We start from the raw sequence: 25,143 nt of genomic DNA, 5'->3' as shown, positions 1-25,143 counted from the left end.
TTAACTTGAGGAGAACTCACTGAAGGGGGGTATGAGTAAAGGTAATATTCTAAATTTTGATAAAGGCTTGGATTGCATAAGTGTATACACAGTGTATAAGTGTATACAATGGTAAAAACTCATCAAATTGTATGATAAAATGTATTATTTCTCCGTGTGTAAATTGAATGTCATAAAAAATTAGGGAAAAAGTACTATAAAAAATATCGAGCTCTAGTTAATGATTTGCATACTGAGGGTTTTTTTTTTCATACTGAGGTTTTAAGAGGTCTATTGATACCTGCACTTAATTCAAAATGTATCCATAGAAGTATTATGGTTACACAGATGGATAGACATATGCAATAAATATAGCAAAATGATAATTTTCAAATTTAGGTGGTGAGTATATATGTGTGTATGTTGTTTATATACATACATATATGAATGCTCATACTATAAATTTTTCAACTCCTCTGTGTGTTTGAAAACTTACACAGTCACACAATGGGGAACAAAAGAAAAATATAAAGAGTTCACAATATAAAAAAGGTGACATGACTAACACAAGAATATGTAGCAATATACAGGAATTAATTTCAATATGAAATATAACTCTTCAAAGAAATAGAGGACCCACATAGGTCAGAAATAAGAGATTCTAGAAGAAGCTTGGGAAGAGAGCAGAGAAGGAAGACGCTGAACTCACACCATCTCATTACAAGTAGATATCATCCACATGCAAGTAAATAAATCCTCAGAACTGAAGAAAGCAAAACTTCCATAACTAAAAATAGAGAACAAGCTGCATCCGAAAAGTTAGGAAAGACAAAAAGGCAGGGGCTGACAGCTGGAGGAAGGGAGCTAGCATGTGCAGAGGGCAGAGAAAAGGCCAAAGAACCAGGGAGCCCACAAGGAGGAAGACTAATCCTTATCATGTTTGACTTTGAAAATCAGAGGTGCTGAATTCTGTGAGTTTGTTTAACTAATGGGACTTAGAGTCAGATCTTTAAAAGTCAGCTGACCTAGCACTGGGATAGCGAGGAGTGCAAGTGATAGCTGGGTCTCTGCCCTTAAAGAGACAGTAGCCTGCATGAATAGGAAGCAAAAAAACAGCAATTTACACAATACTGGGGACAAATGAGAGACAGATTTTTTTCATACTGATTTCAGAGTGTGTTTGGGGTGCTTCTCTGAAAATGAGGGAGCTGGCAGGCATCATTCCCCCCCCCCCCCATCTCCCAGCATAAACACAGGGTCACCTGCAGGAAGCAAGGCTGCACAGACATTCGCTACCTAAACTCCTAGTAGTATGCTAAGACCATGAGTTCTCCTAAGGACTCACCCACTCCAAGCCTGCTAGCTTTGGCCCTGGGCTTGGGGCCAATTTTATGAAAGCTGCCCATGTGTCCTACCCAACCTCTCAATGTACCACCACCACTGCTCATCACACCCAGCCAGTGCATGGTACCCAGCCATGTGGCCCCAGCCACCAAAGAAATGCAGCCTCCAGCCTCTGCAACACTTTAGGGGATCTGGCACAGGACCGGTAGCCCAGTACAAATTTTGCAAACATTGTTGCCCCACTCCCAAGTTTCCTCAAAGCCACACTCCCTCAGAGTTGGCCTGCCTGAATCTCACTCACACCAGGGAAAGCAACCACAGCCCGTAACAGGAAAGCATCAGTCCAGAAAACTGCACTGAAAGGAAAAGCAACTCAGACATAAGAGCAAGGCATAACCAACACACATAGGATAGTCTCCTGAAGTGCCAGGTTCTGGTGAACAGGGAACACTACACTCCGGGACACTATCGGACCTCTTCTTCATAAAGTCACTACTTTTGAGAACAGAAAGCATAGCTGACTTTCTTAACACAGAGAAACAAACACAGAGGAACAAAAAATGAGACAGAGAAATTTATCTCAAATGGAAGAATAGGACAAGGCCACATCCAGAGATCTAAGTGAAATACACATCAGTAAAATGCCTCATAGAGAATTTAGAGCAATGAATATAAGTATAGTCCTAGACTTGAGAAAAGAGTGAAAGACATGTATGAGACCCTTAATACAAGATAAAGAATAATATAGCAGAAATAAAGGGCTCAATAAACAAACTGAAAAACATGCCTGATGGAATGCAGAGAAGGATAGAAGAAGCAGAGGAATGAATTAGTGACCTAGATGACAGAGTGATCAAGTTAAACAAAAGATAGGAAAAAGAATTATGCAAAATGAGAATAAACTCAATAACTCTACCAAAAGTAATAACATTCATATCATATGAGTTCCAAAGTATAAAGAGAGAAAAATGGGGCAGAAAATTTATTTGAGGAAATAATAGCTGAAAACCTCCATAATCCAAGAATGGAAACATGCCCAGATCCAGGAGGCACAGAAAACGTCCATCAAGATAAAAAAAGGAGGCCCACAGGGGTGCCTAGGTAGCACAGCTGGTTAAGTGTCCAAGTCTTGATTTTGGCTCAAGCCATGATCTCAGGGTTGTGAGATCCAGCCCCATGTCAGATCCAAACTGGGCCAGAACCTGCTTGCGATTCTCTCTCTTCCTCTCCCCCTGACACCTCTATCTCTCAAAAAAAAAGGGGGGGAGGAGAAGCCCACACTGAGACCTATTGTAATTAATTTACCAAATATAGTGAAAAAATAAAAAATTTTAAAAGCAGCAAGAGAAAAGAAGACAGAAACATACAAGGGAAAACCCATAAGGCTAACAGGAGATTTTTTCACCAGAAACTTTGCAAACCAAAAGAGAGTAGCATGATATATTCAATGTGCCAAAACGGAAAAGTCTACAGCTAAAAATACTCTACCCAGCAAGGCTATCATTGAGAATAGAAGAGATAAAGAGTTTTCTAGACAAACAAAAACTAAAGGAGTTCATGTCCACTAAACCAGAAATATTAAACAGGACTCTAAGTGGAAAGGAAAGACCAAAACTAACACTATAATGGTAGGAAGCACAAAAGCAGTAAAAATGAATATTTCTGTAAAAAAAAAAAAAAAGTCAAGAAATTCAAAAATTAAATGGATACAAAACATAACAACATATACCTAAAACATGGGGAGGAGAATGGTAAAGAATGGGTTCAAATTTAAATGACCATCAACTTAATATAGACTGCTATATGTAGAGGAGATTATACACCAACTTAATGGTAATCATGTAACAAAAATGACAAATAAATGTGCAAAAAAATAAAAAGAAGTAACCTAAATATATCACTAAAAAAACCAATAAAACATGAAAGAGAAAGATAAGGATCAAAGAAAATATTTAGAAACAATCACAAAACAAATAATAAAGTGATAATAAATGCATATCTATCAATAACTCTGAATGTAAATGGACTAAATGCTCCAATCAGAAGTCATATGTTTACAAAGTAGGGAAAAAAACAAGACTCATTTATATGCTGCCTACAAGAGACTGGTTTCAGTCCTAAAGACACCTACAAATCGAAAGTGAGGGGATAGAGAAACATCTATCATGCAAATGGATGTCATAAGAAAACTGGAGTACCAATACTTATATCGGACAAAATAGACTTTAAAGCAAAGACTATGACAAGAAACCAAAGGACACTATAATTACAAGGAGGACAACCCAACAATAAGATCTAACAATTGTAAACATTTACACACTCAACATAAGACCATTCAAATACATAAAGCAGTTAATAATAAACATAAAGGAAATCATTGATAGTAATACAGTAATAGTAGGGGACTTTAACACGACACTTACATCAATGGACAGATAATCTAAGCAGAAGATCAACAGGGAAACAATGGTTTTGGATGACACACTGGACCAGATGGGCTTAACATATATTCAGAACATTCCATCCCCAAACAGCAGAATAGAGTCTTCCCCAGTGCACATGGGACGGACATTCTCCAGAAAAGATCAAATATTAGCCCTCAAAACAAGCTGCAACAAACTCAAGAAGACTGAAATCATACCATGGTTCTTTTCTGACCACGATGCTATAAAACATTAGGGTTAGGGCTAAGGGTTAGTCAAACACAAGAAAAATCTGGAAAGATCACAAATACATGGAGGTTAAATAACATGCTACTAAACAATGAATGGGTTAACCAGGAAATAAAAGAAGAAATTAAATAGTAAATAGAAACAAATGAAAATAAAAACACAACAATCTGAAGCCTTTGGGATACAGCAAAGATGGCCATAGAAGGAAATGTATAGCAATACCACCTACCTAAACGAGAAAAATCTCAACAACCTAACCTTATGCCTAAAGGAGCTAGAAAAAGAACCATAAACAAGACCCCAGATGAGCAGAAGAAAGGAAATAATAAAGATTAGAGCAGAAATAAATGATATAGAAATTTTAAAAAATAGAACAGATCAATGATATTGGGAGTTGGTTCTTAGAATAAATCGATAAACTTATTAAACCTTTAGCTAGACTTATCAAGAAAAAAAGAGAAAGATTCAATTAAATCACAAATTATAGAGGAGAAATAATAAACAATATCACAGAAATGCAAACAATTATAAGAGAATATTATGACAAACTATATGTCAATAAACTGGACAACCTAAAAGTAATAGATACACTCCTGAGAACATATAGACTACCAAAACTGAAATAGGAATAAATAGAATTTTTTTTAAGATTTTGTTTATTTATTTATTCATGAGAGACACGGAGAAAGGCAGAGACACAGGCAGAGACACAGGCAGGATCATGCCCTGAGCCAAAGGCAGATGCTCAACAGCTGAACCACCCAGGTGTCTCAGGAATAAATAGAAATTTTGAACAGACCAACAGCCAGTAAGGAAATTGAATCAGTAACCAAAAAACTCCCAACAAACAGAAATTCAGGCTTTATAGACAAATTCTACTAAACATTTAAAGAAGAGTTAATACCTATTCTTCTCAAACTATCCCCAAAAAACAGAAAAGAAAAGAAAACCTCCAAATTCACTTTATGAGGCCAGCATTACCCTAATATCAAAACCAGATAAAGACATCAAGGCCTACAGACCTAATAAACATGGATGCAAAAATTCTCAATAAAATACTAGTAAACCAAATCCAATGGTACATTAAAAGAATCGTTCAAAAAAAAAAAAAAAAAAAAAAAAAAAAAAAAAAAAAAAAAAAAAGAATCGTTCACCATGATCAATTGGGATTTATTCCTGGGTTACAAGGGTGGTTCAATATTTGCAAACCAATCAACATGATAACCACATCAGTAAGAGAAAGGATATGAACCATATGATACTCTCAATAGATGAAGAAAAAGCATTCAACAAAGTATGGCATAGACTCATGATAAAAACCATCAACAAAGAAGGTTTGGAGGGAACCTACCTCAATATAGTAAAGGCCTTATATGAAAACCCCACAGCTAACATTCTCAATGAAGAAAAACTGACCTTTTCCCCTAAGGTCAGGAATAAGGCAAGGATGCCCACTCTCATCACTTTATTTAACATAATACTGGAAGTCCTAGCCACAGCAATCAGACAACTAAAAGGAATAAAAGGCATCCAAATTGGTAAGGAAGAAGTAAAAAATTTTCTATTTGAAGATGACATGACACTCTATACAGAAAACCCAAGAGACTCTACCAAAAAACTGCTAGAACTGATGAATGAATTCAGGTAATCTGCAAGATACAAAATCAGTGCACAGAAATCTGTTGTGTTCTATGCATGGATAATAAAGCAGCAGAAAGGGAAATTATGAAAACAATCCCATTCACAATAGCACCAAAAATAATGGATACATAGGAATAAACCTATGCAAAGAGGTAAAAGACTTGTACTCTGAAAATTGTAAAACATGGAGGAAAGAAATTGAAGATGACACAAAGAAATGGAGAGACATTCCATGCTCCTGGATTATAAGAACAAACATTGCTAAAATGTCTGTATTACCCAAAGCAATTCACACTTTTAATACACTCCCTATCAAAACACCAACAGCATTTTTCATAGAACTAGAACAAACAATCCTGAAATTTGTAGGGACCATAAAAGACCCTGAATATCCAAAGCAATCTTGAAAAAAGAGAACCAAAGATGGAGGTATCACAGTTCAGACTTCAAATTATATTACAAAGCTGTAGTAATCAAAACTATAGTACTAGCACAAAAATAGACACATAAATCAATGGAACAGAATACCCAAAAATAAACCCACAACTATATGGTCAATTATTCTTCAACACAGCAGGAAAGAAAATCCAGTGGTAAAAAAGACTTTCTTGAACAAATGGTATTGGGAAAATAGGACAGCAACATATGCTAAAGAATGAAACTGGATTCTTTCTTACACTGTACACAAAAATAAATTCAAAATTGATTAAAGACCTAAATGTGAGACCTGAAACCATAAAAATCCTAGAAAACAGGAAGTAATTTCTTTCTAGAAATTTCTTTCTAGAAATTTCTCCTGAGGCAAGTGAAACAAAAGCAAAAATAAACTATTAGGACTACATCAAAATAAAAAGCCTCTGCACAGCAAAAGAAACAATCAACAAAACTAAAAGGCAACCTACAGAATAGGAGAAGATATTTGCAAATGATATACCTGATAAAGGGTTAATATCCAAAATATTTAAAAACCTGATACAACTCAATACCCAAAAAACCAATAATCCGGTTTTAAAATGGGCAGAAGACATGAACAGACATTTCTCCAAAGAAGACATAATACATATGGCCAACAGATACATGAAGCAATGTTTGCCATCACTTACTATCAGGGAAATACAAATGAAGTATTACCTCACACCTGTCAGAATGGCTAAAATCAACAACACAAGAAACAACGTGGGGCAAAGATGTGGAGAACTCTTGCACTCTTGGTGGGAATGCAAGCTGGTTCAGCCACTGTGGAAAACTATTTGGAGGTTCCTCAAAAAGTTAAAAATAGAACTCTCCTAAAATCTAGCAATAGCATTACTAGGTATTTACCCAAATAATATAAGAACACTAATTCAAAGGGATTCATGCACCTCTATGTTTACAGCAGCATCATTTACAATAGTCAAGATATAGAATCAGGGAAAGTGTCCATCGAATTATAGCTAGATAAAGAAGGTGTAATATAGATATAGATAGGAATATTATTTAGCCATTAAAAATGTAATCTTGCCATTTAAATCAACATGAATGAAGCTAGAGAGTATAATGCTAGGTGAAATAAGTCAGAGAAAGACAAATACCATATGATTTCACTCAGATGTGGATATTAAGAAACAAAAGAGCAAAGGGGAATAAAAGAGAGAGACAAATCAAGAAACAGATTCTTAATTATAAAGAACAAACTGCAAACTGTGGAAGGAGCCTCGGTGTCCATGGAAAGATGAAAGGATAAAGAAGATGTGGTTTATGTATACAGTGGAATATTACTCAGCCATCAGAAACGAAAAATACCCACCATTTGCTTCAACGTGGATGGAACTGGAGGGTATTATGCTGAGTGAAGTAAGCCAATCGGAGAAGGACAAACATTTTATGGTCTCATTCATTTGGGGAATATAAAAAATAGTGAAAAGGAATAAAGGGGAAAGGAGAAAAAATGAGTGGGAAATATCAGAAAGGGAGACAGAACATGAGAGACTCCTAACTCTGGGAAACGAACTAAGGGTGATGGAAGGGGAGGTGGGCAGGGGATGGGAGTGACTAGGTGATGGGCACTGAAGGGGGCACTTGATGGGAATAGCACTGGGTGTTATTCTATATGTTGGCAAATTGAACACCAATAAAAAAATAAATTTATAAAAAAAAAGAACTGATGGTTATCAGAATGGAGGTGAGTGGGAGGATGGGTTAAATAGGTGGTGGGTATTAAGGAGTGCACTTGTGATGAGCACTGGGTGATGTATAGAACTACTGAATCACTATATTTTATAGCTGAAATGAATATAACACTGTATGTTAACTAACTAGAATTAAAATAAAATCTTATAAAAAAGTGAGAGAGATCTACATCTCATTAAGCCAGACATTTAGTGCTCCATGCACTATTTTAATGGATATACTTTTATAATAAAATACGGCACTTGTAAATATTCAGAGATGAAAAGAAAGATAAACTACAGCATGCAGTTCATCTAAAATTTTTATTCCTCAGAGAAAACAATGCAAAAATTTCCTTACGTAACCTCCCTATTTTCATTTAAAGTTTATATCAATATATATGCATATACCTATTACCCAATATATAACCATACCTGGAAAATGTTTTTTTTAACTCAACAGTATATCATAGAAATACTTCCACAAAATATATGCATAGATGTGCTTCAACTTATTTAAAGATTGCAGAACTTATCATAGTATAAATGTAACAATATGTTGTTAATCAACTACTATAGTATAATCTCTAAAGATTCCTCAACTAAGCTGGTAAAAAAATATCATCTTGTATATATAAGTCTAAGAAATAAATTGAAAAATCATTAGAACGAGTTCTGTAAGTTTGTGAAAGTTAGTGTACAAACATCAATTTTATTTCTATATACTAGCAACACATGATCCAAAATGAAATTAAGAAAACAATCTCATTTACAATAGCATTCCAAATGAATAAAATAAGAATAAAATGAACATAAGAAGTACAAAACTTACATGCTACAACTACAAAACATCATTGAAAAAAATTAAAGAGGAAAGTTATTCCATATCTATGGATTAAAAGACTTACTATTGTTAAGTGACAATACTCCCCAAACTGATCTTTCAAATCAATGCAATCCCTATCAAAATCTCTGCTGACATTTTTTGCAGAAATCAACAAATTGATCCTAAGATTCATATGGATATTTGAACTATCCATAATACCAAAATGATCTTGAAAAAGAAGAACAAAGTTTTTTCAAAACAAAAAAATCTCAGTAATCAAGACAATGAAGTATACTGGCATAAGGATAGACAGATGAATAGAACAAAAGTGAAATTCCAGAAACAAATCCTCACATTTTCAGTGAATTGATTTTTAATGAGAATTAAAAGACAATTCGATAATGAAGTCTTTCAACAAATGATGCTACAACAACTGATGTTCACATGTGAAAGAATTAAGTCAAACCCTTCATTTATTCTATACAAAAATTAACTCAAAATATTATGGACCTAACTGTAAAAGCCAAAAATATAAAGATCTTAGAGGAAAACATATGGTTACATCTTAGTGAGTTGGGATTAAATATGAAATCAAAAGCGTAAGCAATAAAATTAAAAATAGAATAATTGAACTCTGTGAGAATTAAAAACTTTTGTACTATAAAGAATTCTATCAAGAAGGTAAAAAAAGACAACCCACAGAAAGGGAGAAAATATTTACAAGGTATACATCTGATAAGGAACTTACATCCAGAATATATAAAAAATTCACAACTCAATAATAAAAAGACAAACCATTTAAGAATGGGCAAAGGGTCTTAATAGTCACTTTTCCAAAGAATATATACCAATGACCAATAAGCACTTGATGACAAGTTCAACATCATTAGAAAATCACATTCATAATGAGATACAACTGTATAGTCACTAGGATGACTATAATAAAGACGATAGATGTTAACACATGTTGACAAAGATGTGGAGAAATTTGAGTCCTAATACATTGCTGGTGGGAACGTAAAAATATGTATAAAATCTTGGGAAAATAGCTTGGCAGTTCCTCAAAATATGAAATATAGAGTTACCTATGATCCAGTGACTGTATTCCTGGCTAAGAGCAATGAAAAAGAAATCCACACAAAATTTCAATACAAATATTCATAGAAGCATTATTCATAATAGCCACAAAGTAGAAACAATTCAAATATTCATCATTAACTGATGAATGGATAAATAAAATATAGTATAGCCACACATGGAATATTATTTATCAATAAATGAGAATGAAGTACAGACACATGCTACAACAGGGATGTACTTTGAAAATGACATGCTAACTGAAAGAAGCTAGGCACATATTAAACAATTCCATTTAATGGAATGTACAGAATAGGAAAATCTATAGAGACATAAATTATATGACTGGTTGCCTAGACATGGGGGACAAGGACTCTGAATATCTCTCAAAGGTCCCCTCTTCCAATGCCATCACACTGGGGGTTAGGGTTTCAAAATACAAATTTTTGGGGGGTACACAATTCAGTCCATAGCACTCTCCTTTGAAATTATTACAAGGAGTGAAGTGAGGTGGCCAACTGTACCAAGAGTTTTATAAATATTTCTGGATACTTGAAGCAAAGAAAGATATAATAGAGAATAGGTTACAAATACGTGGAAAGATTGGTTCTATTACCATTTAGTTAAGGAAGCTGCTACCACCTCTGAGATGAAAGAAACCTGGTTTCACTGCTGATACTGCACCAAGCACTACCAGAAGCAACATGTTTACTTTCTTCCTATCTTTAAATCTGGCATAAGTGCCTCCCACTGGCAAAATCTAAACAGAGCCCAGCTAACAAGGAATTTTCAACATCTCAGCTCGAGTTTTAGTTTAGTTCAAATTTTAATTTCCTCCGTATAAATGAGAACACAGAATGACCAGCATAGAACTGAGAGCAGAATAAGACAAAGCAGAATTCATATTTGGTCTGGTTGACTAAGGCTTAATACTATTACAATATTTCAAAGCAGCCTCAAAATCACCTGTGACAGATACCCTGCAATTCCCAAATTTCTTTTTTACTTTCTCTATAGTAATAAAATTTTGAGTTCAGCACATAGCAATCCAGTTCACACTATATTTCTCAGTGCCAGAGAAGGCTAGATTAGATCATGAACAAAGGAAGGAGAGCAGAAAGGATATAAAGCCTTAAAAGTAAAGCAAATACTTCTTTATTTCTCACCTTCCCATTGACTGGAAAATGTATTCAATGGCAAGAGCTGGACAGCCATCTTAGAGCATGAAATGGAAGGTGCAGATTAAGGATGGCAGAGTAACAAAATAGAAAGGTGTTTCATAAAAACAAAGAGGTTTGTTGGGTTCTTGATATAATAAGGACATTGAAGCAGTCCTGGGTTGTTTAAGCTTACACAGATTTCATGAAAGAGAAATAAATTTCTCCATTTTAAGCTACAGTTATTATGGCCTATTATAACACCCTAACTGGCATCCTCTCACCCACCACAAATAGTCCTGTTTGTCCTGTTTAGAAACAGTTGTTTCTAAATATTTATTAGACCACCAAGTTAATTTATGAAGAAAGTTCCCTAGTACTGATCATTAGTCTGAAAAATGAAATAAATATGGTTTTTTATTCTAAAAAATGAAATAAATATGGTTTTCTATTCTAAAAAATGAAATAAATATGGCTTTTGATTCTATACTAAAAGGACTCCAGCTCTCTACCATATTGGTGATTTATGCCTATATTCATCATTGTCACATACTACTGATAGGCCAAATCTATCATTTCCAGAATCTGAGCATAAAATTTCTAAATCATGCACCAAGTTACATCTAATAACACAGATGTGACTATTAGAAACTCCCAGATATACATATCCCACGTTTTTTTTTAATTTATTTTTTTTTAATTTTTATTTTATGATAGTCACAGAGAGAGTGAGAGAGTCAGAGACACAGGCAGAGAGAGAAGCTGGCTCCATGCACTGGGAGCCCGATGTGGAACTCGATCCCGGGTCTCCAGGATCGCGCCCCGGGCCAAAGGCAGGCGCCAAACCGCTGCGCCACCCAGGGATCCCCATATCCCATGTTTTTTGAAAGTTCATGCATGCCACTGCACTTTTACAAAAGACCTCCATTAGTATCTGTTTTTGCCAAGCAAAAGAAATATGAAGAGAAGTTTTGCTTTTATTCAAAAAAGCAAAAAGTGAAAATAGAGTTGTGATTGTTTTGTAGCCAGCCATCATAGACGCAGTACATGCCTCAAGCAGCAATTGTGACACCATCAAGCATCTTCCCCAGGAACCACACTCCACATCTCAGCATTAAGCTCCCATAGCTTTAAACTGTGTCTTTGAGCATCTGTGCTTTATATCAATTTACTTTGTGCAACTGTTAGCAAGATGTGTCCTAAAGTATCAGAAAAGTCTAAAAGAAGTTATTTTTGGGGTTTCATAATGTTCAAAAACTTTTCCATACAAATTAATGATATTTGCTTCTTTGCTTTATGCCAATTAGGCTTATGAAAGGTTTCACAGGAATCCTCTGCTTTCGGGGGGGGGGGATGTGTATAGAGAAAAATAATATGTATAGATTATAATTATGCAAAAAATTGTTATTTAAAAATTCCTCCAGATAAAAATTTGCTTTTAAAGATTTATGATTATATAAATCTTTTTTAGGATTTATGTTTTTTAAATATAATTTCATTTCCCTGTTTTGGTCTACAAATGTTACACTCTGAGGAATAGGTATAGTAAGGTAAATCATTCCTGATTTTGAATCCAAAAATTGGAAATTAACTGCAGTTTCAAAATTTGTTCAGTAAGTCATAATTACTTTGAGATATCTGGTTACTTTCCTGTAAAAAAAGAACTCACATGGACAACATATTTTGGTAAGCAAAAACCAATTACTACTGTAACTGTGGAGCAACTCATATTGCTAGTAAAATTCCCTCGAATTATAGAGTTAACTTATAACTCTTCCCTAAATTTGATGTCATCTTGGACTCCTGAAAGTACTGCTGAATAAGTTCCTACTATCTTGGATAAAGGAAAAGACAGTAAAAGGACTATGACAGGCATATGACACCAAGTGGCATAGTGGTAACAAAATTAGCAAATTCCCATGAATCCCCATTATAATGTGCTAAAAAGGTAAAATTAATCTATATGGTAAAGAACCTGCTAATATGGACGCCTTTGGTAATTGTGGTATTTTTACCAGTTCTCAGTAAGACTTTTAAATCTTTTGAAAGAATGAGAAAACTATCATGTTCAAAGATCTAAAAGCAGTTGATATTAAAATCAAAGAATAGGCATTAATACACCCTAATTTTATAAAATATCTGCAAAAAGATATAATAGAAATAGAATGCTTAAGTTATTAATATTATGAAATTTTATACTTTTTTCTTTTATTTTTATTCTATTATTATTTTATATTAATCATGCACACAGTTTAACAAATCAGACAAATCTAAAAGACATCTGAAAATTAGAAATAATCTGTCCCCTTACCTCTCCCATTTTCTACTTTCCAGAGGCAATCACTTTTCAATGTTTCTGCTATTTACTTTGGTATTTACCTAATATATCTCAAAATAACATTTTTATATTGCTGCTTACTCACTTCAAAAAAAAAAAAAAGATTCTTTTTCACCCACACTTTCATTATACATACAAGTATCTCCCCAGCCTCCATAACAGCCAGTGTTAACGCTATTGATTCTAACCTCTTATTTTGCCTCACATAAGTTTTGTTTCGTTTTGTTTTAATATTTTATTTATTTGACAGAGAGAAAGCAAGTGAGCACAAGCAGGAGAGCACCAGATCAAGTGGCAGAAGCAGACTCTCTGCTGAGCAGAGAACCCAATGGGGGCTCAATTCCAGGGCCCTGGGATCATGACCTGAGCCGAAGGCAGACACTTAACAAACTGAGACACCCGGGCATCCCAACCTCATAAATTTTTCTGTTTTCCGAGGTTACTTCTTTTTAAAGTTTCATTTCTTTAGACTTTTATGTGCTGGTCACTAATTCGACCCCAAACTCTTTCCCCAGTTGCCCAAATCATCTTTCAGTATGTTAAACACATCAGGTATATATATATTCAGAGAGAGGAAGGAGAGAGAGAGAGACAGAGAGGAGAAGAAGAAGAAAGGGAATGTTTATATAAAATTCAAACAATCCCTCGTAACAAAAAAACCCAAATCAGTTATTGCCTGGACCCAGGGGCAGAAAAAGAGAAGGGCTGCTGTGAAGAACCACTAGTGATGAGCATGTTCTCTATTTTTACTGGGATAGTGATTTCACAGGAAACTCAGCACATAGCACAATATACATAATTTCATATTGTTTTAAGCATTATAAATACTTACAAATATAGATACAAAATACTAAACATTAGTAAATTAAATCCAGTAAAATATACTGACAATGGGGATCCCTGGGTGGCTCAGCGGTTTGGCGCCTGCCTTTGGCCCAGGGCGCGATCCTGGAGACCCGGGATTGAATCCCACGTCGGGTTCCTGGTGCATGGAGCCTGCTTCTCCCTCTGCCTATGTCTCTGCCTCTCTCTCTCTCTCTCTGTGTGACTATCATAAATAAATAAAAATTAAAAAAAAATATACTGACAATGATAAGCATGACCAAATGAAGTTTATTATAGAAATGTAAATATACATGTTAAATACATATACCTCAAATTCCATGTTACTAACACATATTTCATCCTTTGCCTTTCTTTAACTTAAATTTTAAGTTTTCCAGGCCTCAGTCTTAAAACTAGAGACACTTCTAACTGTTCACAGAATAAATGTTGGCAAGATACAGATACAGAAAAGCAAATAATATTCTTCAGCATATAAATGTCTTTGCAAATGTTATTTCTAAAAAGGAATCTGTCCTTTACAGATTGCTGCTACCTCTTGTGAATGTAATCTTTAGTTTCTAAGGAGAATACAATTCTGATTGGTTGTTTTACTCAATAACGCATTCCCCTGGTAATAATATTTAAGTTAACATAGCATTTTCAAAATATATATATAAATGCATGTGAATTCTTTATAAAGCCAGAAGAGGCTTATTGGCACATTTTATTTTCTCTTATATACATGGAAGAGAAAAGAAAATTTTAAAGTATGTCTGAGTTAGACAGAGTTTGACTGTCTAATCTCATTTAAATTAATACAAAGACAGCTCAGTATCAGGATATGTACTGATATTCATTAACTCAATAAATTAAAAGATAAAACATTATGATTATATCAATAGGCTCTGGAAAGGTATTTGATAAAACTCAGCAGTCAATCCAAGTAAATATCTAACGTAAAACAGAATTAGAGGGAAATTAAAGATGATAAATATTAACAATACCAAAAATAACAACAAACACGATACTAAACAACAAAAAGCTATAGTCCTTCCATTAAAATCAGGGAGAAGACACACATATTCATTGTTTCCACTACTATCCAGCTTGCTTAATAGACTATCAGTAAGACAAGAAACTGAAGTAATATATATAGATACAGGAAAGTTAAGAAAATAAGTTTTAAAAATATTTTAGAAATAAAAGAATGTAGCAAATTGCCTAGACACAAGTAAACAAAAATCAGTAACTTCTATTAGCAATAACCAATTACTAATACAATTGGGAAGAAATCACCATTTTTATTTTTAGTTGTTAATTTGAAGTCTGTCAAATTTGTTAAAAGCCTAAAAGCAAATGTTTTATTCAATAGCATTGGTTAATATACTTCCTAATATACAAAATGCTTAGGGAGACAAAATATTTTTCACTAGATTGAATTTAATCTGATTAATAGCAGGATTATATTCATGTATAGCAAGGTTTATTCAATACCATAGAAGTTACAATACAACTGTTAGAATTCCATTAGATATACAGAGCTGATGTAATTAGTTAGTGTTGTAGCTAGGACAACAAAATCCCATTAGAATTTAGTATTCAAGAAGCAATTATTTGTTTATATACCTCAAAACATTTTTCATTATTGTTCTGTGATTCAAGCTACTAAAAGCATCTCTTTTCAAGGTATCTACAAAAGCCTACTAGCGGAAAAGTCATTTATACATCATGACAAATGAGGTCCTAATTATTAGCATTTTTCAAAAATAAAATATTCCTCTATTTATCTCTCAAATCCTAGGTCAAGGGATCACTCCTAAATGAAGTATTTGCTAAAATTCTAAGCCAAAACCCTTGTTTAACAATTACTAAAAATTACTGACGAAAGATTTTTGCCCTTTTGTTTCCCCATATAAGTTCTAAGTTTTGTGAGCAGGGACCATGCCTTTAATTTGTCCCCTTCCCGAGAAAAAATGAGTGGGAAATATCAGAAAGGGAGACAGAACATGAGACTCCTAACTCCGGGAAATGAACTAGGGGTGGTAGAAAGGGAGATGGGTGGGGGGTGGGAGTGACTGGGTGGCGGGCACTGAGGGGATGAGCACTGATGGGCATTGATGGGATGAGCACTGGGTGTTATTCTATATGTTGGCAAATTAAAAACCAATAAAAATAAATATATAAAAAATTTGTCCCCTTTCCTTAGCTAGTTTAGTGCTATGATTATTTAGGGATTTGTTTTTTAAAGTTCACCAATCCAATTTATGCATATAAGGAGTATTTCCATCAAAAATTATTCTCTATATTTTTTAAGAAAGATGAATGATTCTTACCAAACATTATGTAAATGTTGAAATAGAATCTTTATCTAGAATAATTATCTCTCTCAACTTTCCACAGAAATAAAAGCACATTTGACATTTTTTTGAAAGTTCAAAAGCTATCATTCTCACCTTTTTCCCTCCAAGCACCTTTGTGATTATATGCAATTGAATTATATAATGCTAAGGCATTAGAACAGAAGAAACACCTACATTTGGATAATATTTTTAAGGCATATAGTTATTTAATTAAGGATATATTGTAGACACTAAGGGATCACTAAATCTAACAGAAAAGTGGGTTATTCTTTACCATCTAATTGTTTTTCTTTCTACCACGTTATATTACAAACCATTTGATATCAGAGATTCTGTTGTTTCAAGCCTAAGAGGCTTATAGCTATCATAAAACTACTGACTTTCATTGCAACAGTTTAACACACACAGTAACTTCGATTCTATAGTTTGTTAGTCTTACCAATGCATGGTGATAGCTGAGATAATGCATGTAAATATGCTTTATACATTGAGCATACTATACAGTTTATAAGTTTATAGTTCTTAAACTTCACAGAGAAGTGTCCTTTCAAAATATGAGGGAATCAAGTCCAAATTAAATGCATTTACTTTCCCTAATATTATCTCATTATCTCTCATACTACTGCCTTCTCTCATACTGTCATGTAGGCAGGTATGTTAACATATACCTTCAAAAAACACACCACATAGAAACGAACTAGGGGTGGTAGAAGGGGAGGAGGGCAGGGGGTGGGAGTGAATGGGTGACAGGCACTGGGGGTTATTCTGTATGTTGGTAAATTGAACACCAATAAAAAATAAATTAAAAAAAAACACACCACATAGTATATAAAAAGCTCCAATTCTCACTACTGAAAAGAGATATATACCCAAATATACATGACAGAGGTAATATGAATACTAGCACACTAATAACATGAACTAACCATGGGTATACCCTAAAGGGTATCCAATTCTATCATCTTTATTATTCGGTAAGGCCAGAGAATCAAAGAATAGAATAGTCTTTAATGTGGCCAGATTGTTCTCTCCAGAGTACTTCAACTGTTTTGTTTTTTCCCCATCCCTAGGATTCGATTTTATCTTCTTAGTGATTCTACCATCTGGCTTACACATTTTCTCTCTATTTGGAACCCTCTGAGCAGCCTTGTCTTTAACATCTTTCTTCAATCCCTCATACACCTTGAATACATCATTATTCCTTCAATTTCAACTCATCCAACCATCGCCAATTAATATTTTCAGCCTCAAATGAACACAGCCTCATCATCACACACTTCTAGACCTCTTTGAAGAACTCAAATTTGCCATTTTCCTTGTTCACTCACAGGATCTTTCCCTGTCACAACTTCCATTCCATCTTCTGTATCAGTTCTTCCACTTAACCCTGTTTACTTATCTGAAACATTATTTTCTTTTTGGCTACATTAGCCTCTATTCAACAATTCAATACATTGCAATCTAATTTTGTATCATGCTTGAAAGAAATATGTACATCTTCTATTGAATCTACTTTATGTGCCTATATAGATATCAAATTTCTGTGAACATAAAGATCTCTTCTCATTGATATGTAATAAAAAAGAAAAATTAGTAGTCAGAAAAATAATTTGGCCACAGAGCAAAATAAAAATCACGTTCTATTTATTTTAAAGATTTTATTTATTTATTCATGAGAGACACAGAGAGAGAGAGAGAGGCAGAGACACAGGCAGAGGGAGAAGCAGGCTCCAGACAGGAAGCCCAATGCAGGACTCAATCCCGGGCCTCCAGGACCATGCCCTGGGCTGAAGGCAGGGACTAAACCTCTGAGCCACCTAGGGACCTCCCTAAAAATCATGTTGTAAGTGAAGATTTTCTTTTTAAGTAATCTCTACCACCCAAAGTGAGGCTCAAGCTTATAATCCCAAGATCAAGATTCATACTTCCCTGACTGAGCTAGTTAGACACCCCAAAATAAAAATCACTTTTAAAAGAAAAAAAAATCTTGTGAAGCAAAATTGTAGACAGGGTTACATGGAAGAATATTGTGCTAGGAGTCAGGAGAGCTAGCTCAGGTCCCAGCTCTGTCATCATCTAACCTGTACATATCACTTAAGCTCTCAATTTCTTCATCTACCCCCACCCCAAAAAGAGAGAGAAAGAATGAACTAAGTTATTTGAAGATCCTTTTCAATTCTTTATACTCCTAATACAAATATTTGCACTAAGAACTATGGAAGACCTAAAAACACATGATAGACAGGTAGTTCTATACCTCTCACTAAGAATGTATTCCTTAAAATAAATAAGTAATGGGCTTATATTCAGTGTTATGGTCCCTGATTCAAAAGGACTAATTAACTAGTTATGGTGTTAGACTATTAAAGATGATTCCATGTTTATTTAGTTTGATCCCCTTGTGAAATACACACTTGCATTTTAAACAGTCCATTGAGATATCTAGTATGATTGTTATTTCTATAAGCATAAATACCCATTAATCATTTGAGGGCTAACTCTCTTCAGATATCCAATAATAGGGAGAATAGACATTTAGAGTCTCCATTACAAATGAAATAAGATATAAATTTAAAATCTACTTGCTAAAACAGCATTTTGCAATGTCTTTCTTTCCTCAGCCTATCTACTGTCAGTTGCAAAAAAACTTGAAAATGAAGATTTTCCTCTTGCTACTATAGAAATAAAAAATAAAGACTATATGCATACAATCACTGTCCCCAAGGCTGCTGTCATCACCATTTGTTTACTATGTACAAGGTACAATAAAAAACACTTTACATGGATTAGCTAACTTAATTTTCATTTATTTCTATAGCCCCATGAGATAGGTGGTGTCAATACAGATGAAGTTGAAGCTCAGTAAGGTTAAACAACTTGTCCAAGGTCACCAAACTAGTGAATACACAGTTTGATTGACAGTTTTAGAAATGAGAGCTATGTAATGTTTCAATACTCTAATCAGGCCTCAAGATGAAAGAATATTGCATGATATGAATATAAAACTAGAGACAGACAGAAATGGCTTTCAAAGGGTTATAAGAAATAACAGAGCTTCAACTCAGGATAGAATCAAGATTAGCCACTGAGTTAGAGCAACCACAAAGACAATAACCAAACACTTCTCCTAACTTCATTAAGTGATATAAGTAAGATCAAGTGATCCTTATGCTTAATGTTTCAATAAAAAAAAAAAATAGTAAGACTGGGGCACCTGGGTAGCTCAGTGGTTGAGCGTTTGCATTTGGCTGAGGGCGTGATCCCGGAGTGTCAGGATGGAGTCCTGTATCGGGCTCCCCACAGGGAGCCTACTTCTCCCTTTGTCTATGTCTCTGCCTCTTTCTCTCTGTCTCTCATGAATAAATAAAATCCTTTTTTAAAAAAATAGTAAGACTGTATCAAAAAAGGATGAGACATGGTTATTTCTGATCTTTGAGTCACTGAGTACAGGAAAAAAAGGCATTACAGACCAGCAAATTTTTTTACCTCCTACTTACAAGACCATTCTGGATTGTCAGGTTAAGAAAAAACTGATCCACACAAGGCTTTAGAGTTCTTATGGCTTTATAACTCAAAGTACTGACAAAAGTCAAAAGTATTACTGTATTAATTTTCCTGGAATGTGTAAAAACAGTTCATTTTGCAAATACAGGGCAAGAAAAAAGGAGACCATGGGTGATGGCAAAAGTATAGTGGTTCAGGATACAGTAAAAATGGACCCAAGAACTCAAGAAACTTATGATTAAGAATGGGAGACAAGGTCCATGCCCAGAGAGAAAAGAAAATATTGGCAGAGATTACAAAAGAAATAAATGATAGGTTAGTGATCCTGTGCTTTGTCAGGGCCACCTTCACGTCAAGTTGTTGTTGGTTAATAGGTCTTAACTAAGCCAGTACAATCCATAAGGTAACAATTAAGAAGCAAGAAGATACTTGAATGGACAAAGTGTGAGCTATTTTTTCTGACTCTGAGAGTTCTACTGACCAAACTCAGGAGAAATATAGATGTTTTTTGGCCCCATATATCACCCAAATTTCCATTATTTTAGTCTGTTACCCAAAATTCAAATCTTAGAAAGACAGAAATAGTTTTATACCAGTGACAAAAAGTCAAAAAACAAAAACCTGGGAAAGACAACATCCGGGAGAGATATTTTATAAAATACTACATTGACTTAAATATCTTTTCACATTAGGACCTCATAATGAGTAGCAGTGCTTTTATTCCTAAGGCAGAAGAAGAGGTCAGTATAATAGTAGGAGAAAAGTTGAAAAAAAGAAGACTAGTACCTGAAGATCAAGCTTATCTAGTGAGGTAGAAGCTATGAAGTATTTTTCATGTTGGAAAACATTAATCCCAAAGGTGGTTTTTAAAGATACTTGAATTAAAAAAAATTTTTAAAAGACACTGGATATACTCACTACCCAGTTTTAGCATAGAAAAGCTGTAGAAAAGTAAACCTCAAAGGGCATGTGGGTGGCTCAGTCAGCTGAGCAACCAACTCTTGGTTTTGGCTCAGGTCATATTCTCAGGGTTAGCAGATTGAGCCCTGCATCAGGCTCTGTGCTGAGCAGGTAGTCTGCTTGGGATTCTCTCCCTCTTGTTCTGCCCCTCGCCCCCATTCATGTGTGTGTATGCTCTCTCTTCTCAAATAAATAAGTAAATAAATCTTTTTTAAAAAAAGGAAAGAAAAAGAAACCTCAAGGACATCTTTAGTGTGTAGATCTTTTGTTCCTTGATTAAATTTGTTCCTAAATATTTTATTGTTTCTGTTGCTATTGTAACTGTATTGTGCTCTTAAAATCTTTTTTTGGATAGTTTGTCATTAGTATAAACAAATGCAACTGATTTTTACATGTTTATTTTTATTGTTGTATCCTGCAACTTTACTGAATTTAACAGTTCTTAGTACAGTTTTCAGGGGTTTCCATGTGTAAGATCATATCATCTGCAAATAGAGACAGTTAATTTTACCTCTTCCTTTCCAAATTCCTTTATTTTTATTTCTTTTTCTTGCCTAACTACTTTGGCTATGACTTCCAGTACTATGTTGAATAGAGGTGGCAAGAGAAGACACCCTTCTCTTCTTTAAATCTTAGAATAAGTGCTTTCTTCAGCTTTTCATCTCTGAGTATGATGTTACCTTTGGTTTATCATAGCTAGCTTTTGTTATGTTGAAGTGCATTCCTTCTATACCTAATTTGTTGACAGTTTTTATCATAAAATGATACTGAATTTCATCAAATGGTTTTTTGCATCTATTGAAATGATCATATGGCTTTTACTCTTTATTTTGTTAATGTGTTACATCACATTTATTGTTTTGTGTATGTTGACCATCCTTGTATCCCAGGGATAAGTCTTACTTGCACATAGTGTACAAACCTTTTAATGTACAGTTAAATTCAATTTGCCAGTATTTTGTTGAGGATTTTTACATTTATACACACCACCAGGGACACTGGTTTGTAGTTATCTTAAAATATTGATGAAAGGGGTGCCTGGGTAGCTCAGTAAGGTAAGTGTCCAACTCATGATTCCAGTTCAGGTTGCGATCTCAGGGTTGTGAGATCAAGCCCCATCAGGCTCCATGCCAAGCATGGAGCCTGCTTAAGATTCTCTTTCTCCCTTTCTCTCTCTGTCCCTCCATGCTCTTGTGCACATTCTCCCCCCACCCCACCCCAAAAAAACCAAAATTAAATCTTTAAAAATTGATGAAAGAAATCAAAGATGACAAATCAAATAAATGCAAAGATATCCTGTGTCTATGAATTGAGAGAAATAATGCTGTTAAAATGTTCATTCTATAAAAAACAATCTACAGATTCAAAGCAATTCTCCATCAGAATTCCAATGGCATTTTTCACAAAAATAGAAAATTAACACTAAAATTCATGTGGAAACACAAAAGGCCCTAAATAGTCAAAGCAATATCGAGTAAAAACAAAAGCTGGAGGCATCTCACTCTTTGACTTCAAACTATAATACAAAGTTGTATTAATCAAAACAGTATGGTGCTGGCATAAAAATAGACACAGACCAATGGAACAAAATAGAAAGTCCATAAAGAAACCCATACATACATAACTAATTTACAATGAAGGTATCATGAATATTCAATATAGAAAGAATAGTCTCTTCAATAAGTGGTATCAGGAAAACTATGTAGCCACATTCAAAAGAATAATCTAAAAAAACAAAACAAAAGAATAATCTTGTGGGGCACCTGGGTGGCACAGTAGATAAACATCTGATTCTTGGTTTTGGCTCAGATCACAATCTCAGGGTTCTGAGACTGAGCCCCATACCTAGCTCCACAATGAACATGGAGTCTGCTTGAGTTTATCTCTCCTTCTCCGTCTACCCTTCCCCCTCCCAACTCTCTCTCATTCACTCTCTCTTTCTCTCTAAAACAGATAAATAAATCCTTAAAAATAATGATATTGTATTATCTTAATACTATACATAAAACACTACCCAAAGTGGATTAAAGACTTAAACATAAGACCTGAAACCATAAAACTCCTAAATGAAAACATACAGGAAAAGTTCCTTGACATGGGTGATAACACTGATTTTTTGGACTTGACACCAAAAGTTCAGGCAACAAAAGCAAAAATAAGTAAGTGGGACTACATCAAACTAAAAAGCCTCTACATTGCAAAAGAAACCATCAACAAAATAAAAAGGCAACCTATAAAATGGTAGAGTATTTGCAAACCATAAATATGGTAGGGGGCTAATATTTAAAATATTGAAGAGATAACAAATGTTGGTGACCATGTGGAGTAAAAGGAACCCTTCCTTGTGCACTGTTGGTTGGAATGTAAATTGATACAGTCATCATGGGAAATAGTATGGGGCCCCTCAAAATTAAGAGGAGAACTACCATATGATCCAGAAATCCCACTTCTGGATAAAGAAGTTATCCAGAGGAAACAAAATCACTATCTCGAAGACATATGTACTCCCAGATTCACTACAGCATTATTCACAGTAGCCAACATATGGAAACAACCTGAGTGCCCACGGATAGATGAATGGATAAAGAAAATATGCTGTATACACATACACACAGACACAAATACATACACACAGTCTGGAATATTATTTAGCCTTTAAAAAGAAGGAAACCCCATCATTGTGACAACATGGATAAACCTAGAGGTCATTATCCTAAGTAAAATAAGCAAGACACAGAACAACAAATATCACATGATCTCATTTATACAAGCAATCTTTAAAAAAAAATCAAATTCCAAGAAATAGTAGAATGGTGGTTATCAGAGGCTAGAGAGTGGGAAGAAAGGGGAAATATTGATTAAAGGGTACAAACTTTCAGTTATAAGTTCCAGAAATCCAATGTACCACATGGTAACTATTAATGATAATATTTTGTATACTTGAAATTTGTTAAGAGAATATCTTAAGTGTTAGCACCACATACCACACACACACAAAAAAAGGTAAGTATGGGAAGTGATGGATTTCTTAATTAGTTTGTAGTAATCATTTCATAATGTTGTGGTAGCATATTAACATCATGCTGTATATCTTAAATATCAAAATTTTTCTTTTGCAAAAAATAAGAAAATAAATTTTAAAACCTATCAATTATTTCACTTAAACAATCTAGATTCAGGATAACCATGCTTATTCATACCAGCAAAAAGTAACAAGAATTCTGTGATAAAAGAATCATAACAAGAAAAGCATGGGATAAAAAAGACTAAAGATTTTAACAAATAGATAGATTTTCTCATATAGATAGGAAATATCTATTTTATTACTTGTTTCTCAAATTGATGCATAAATTTAATACAATTTTTAAATTAAATCTCAATGCATTTTATGTGTGCTGGAGGAGACAGATTTGGAGATTCTTCAGTTCAATAATATATACACTTTAAAAAAAGTGTAACAAGAAAAAACTAGGTCAAGTTGAGGAGGAGGAGTTAAGATGGCAGAGTAGTAGGAGGACCCAATGCTTGCTTGGTCCCTCAAACACAGCTAGATAATTACCAAATCTTTCTGAACAACCAGGACATTGATCTGGTCACTGAGAGAACAAACCATACAACTAGAGGGAAAGAAGAGGTCACATTGTGAAAGGTGGAAGGTGCACAGATATGATGTGGGGGGGTGGGGGGTGGGGAGAATCATGGATGCTGTGGAAGGAAGGGAGCTCTGATCACGGTGGGAGTGGGGAAGAGAAAGCAGCACATAGGGGAAAAGTGTTCTGTGAGGGTTCCTGAACAGTGGAGGTGTTAATTCCCCTCCCCCGGGCAAAGTGCAGACTGTCACCATTTTTCACCCCTCCCAGCAGCATGAATGGACTTCAGTAAGTGGCATGGCACAAACAATGGAGGCTTGAGCTGCTTACACCAAGCCCCATTCTCCTGCACTTTGCAGGTGTCTTTTTACTAGGACAAGTATGATTGAGAGCCAGAGCAGCAACAGGTAAAGTGAGGTTGCCCCAGTTTACCAGCCAAGACTTGAAGCAAATCAGTCCTATCTGTAGGTGACTGATGGCACCCAAACAGCAAAGCTCTCCATGCTCAGGCTCCCTGCACCCCATCCCAGTCTCCATCCTTCATTAGCCAGCTGGCCCTTCCACCTGGTAGAAGGTCAGCTTGAGGGAACTTCCACACCTGATGTAATTATGAGGTGGGAATAAAGACACTATCCAATAAGAAGACTAGCACAAACCCCTTGCATGCACCAGGTCTGTTGATCATAGAGTACTGCAAAGCTTCAGTTCCTGTGGAAATATGAC

The 25,143-nt window shown here is 34.7% G+C and overlaps 1 protein-coding gene across 6 annotated transcripts in view; it reads right to left on the bottom strand.

The window, feature by feature from the left end:
• Nucleotides 1-25,143, bottom strand: part of STXBP5L (syntaxin binding protein 5 like) — a 379,914-nt gene that overhangs the window by 301,041 nt on the left and 53,730 nt on the right. The window lies entirely within an intron of this gene.

Source organism: Canis lupus, chromosome 33 (assembly GCF_011100685.1).
Source record: "Canis lupus familiaris isolate Mischka breed German Shepherd chromosome 33, alternate assembly UU_Cfam_GSD_1.0, whole genome shotgun sequence".
Taxonomy (NCBI): Eukaryota; Metazoa; Chordata; class Mammalia; order Carnivora; family Canidae; genus Canis; species Canis lupus.
This window is presented reverse-complemented; position numbering and strand designations above follow the sequence as displayed.